The sequence below is a fragment of the Empidonax traillii genome, unplaced genomic scaffold, assembly GCF_003031625.1.
Source record: "Empidonax traillii isolate 1590-97213 ecotype Southwest subspecies unplaced genomic scaffold, ASM303162v1 scaffold1842:size151822, whole genome shotgun sequence".
NCBI lineage: Eukaryota > Metazoa > Chordata > Aves > Passeriformes > Tyrannidae > Empidonax > Empidonax traillii.
Genome location: NW_020957035.1, coordinates 145,914 through 147,114, shown reverse-complemented (window position 1 = coordinate 147,114; position 1,201 = coordinate 145,914). Strand labels below are relative to the sequence as shown.

General features: G+C 60.0%; 1 long non-coding RNA gene across 1 annotated transcript; it reads right to left on the bottom strand.

Annotated features, from left to right (window-relative positions):
- Positions 1-330: 330 nt before the first annotated feature.
- LOC114071106 lies at positions 331-872 on the bottom strand. The gene is made up of 3 exons (XR_003574002.1): positions 533-872; positions 440-488; positions 331-370 (listed from the first exon to the last, which is right to left on the bottom strand). It is a non-coding gene; the product is annotated as an uncharacterized LOC114071106 (long non-coding RNA).
- Positions 873-1,201: the final 329 nt, after the last annotated feature.

Below are 1,201 nucleotides of genomic sequence, written 5' to 3'. Positions count from 1 at the left end.
CTCCTCTGCAGCCTCTCCTCCATTCACCGCGCGATTAAAATGCAGGAGGTGAAATCCCAACAGCAGAAACACTCCATTGAGCCGGCTGGGAAACCGCCCGGGCTCTGCAAACGTTCAAAGGGAGAGGCTCTGCCAGTCACAGCAGCTGAACTTCCCCAGCATCACCCCATCCTTGGCAGCCTCACCGTCCTCCGTGCGGGGCCAAGCCTTTGTTCGGCACGCTCGGTCCTACCTGGCAGTGAGATCCAGAGGGATCCGGCAGTGAGATCCTGGAGAGGTCAGCAGTGAGATCCCAGAGAGCCCTGGTAGAGGGATCCCAGAGAGATCCTGCAGTGAGATCCCGGAGAGATCCAGCAGTGAGATCCTGGAGCTCTGGCAGCGAGCTCCAGAGAGCTCTGTCAGAGAGAATCCAGAGAGCTCCGGCAGCGAGACCCTGGACAGATCCGACAGTGAGATCCCAGAGAGCTCTGTCACTGAGATCCCGAGAGCTCTGCCACTGAGATCCCACAGAGCTCTGCCACTGAGATCCCACAGAGCTCTGCCAGCGAGCTCCAGAAAGGTCCAACAGTGAGATCCCGGAGAGACAGATCTGACAGCGAGCTCCAGACACCTCCCCCAGCGAGATCCCAAAGAGCTCGTCAGCGAGCCCCGGGGCGCTCCAGTAGCGAGATCCCAGACAGCTCTGGCAGCGAGATCCCGGAGAGCTCCATCACTGAGATCCCGGAGAGCTCCGGCAGGAAAACGCCAGCTCAGCGCCGGCTCCTCTCCCCGAATCCATGAGCCGAGCCCATCCCAGCCGCGTCCCGGCCGTGCCACGCCGGGCTGGCTCCGGAGCTCTTCCTGCCTGTCGCCCTCGCAGGCAGAGCCCGAGCTCTTAAAGAGGCAACGCAAGGGGGGCCTCGGCGATGCCTTCCTGCTGGGCTTTGGTACCCAAGCGCTTCCAGGCTGCTGGAATCCCTCTGCTTGCCCAGCTTCCCCGCCGAGGGATGGGAGGCAGCATGGTGCTCCTCTTAGCAAGTTTATATGAGATAATAATCAAGCCAGGGCTTATAAAGGAAAGGATAAGGGAAAAGCATCAGCTCCCCTGCAGCACGGTGTGGTCTGGAAGGCTGCACGGCAAGGAATGAGAAGCTTGGAAAGTTCCAGTGCTGGGGAGGATTAAATGGCAGCACACACTCCTCAGCAGGAAATTTTGCAGCTT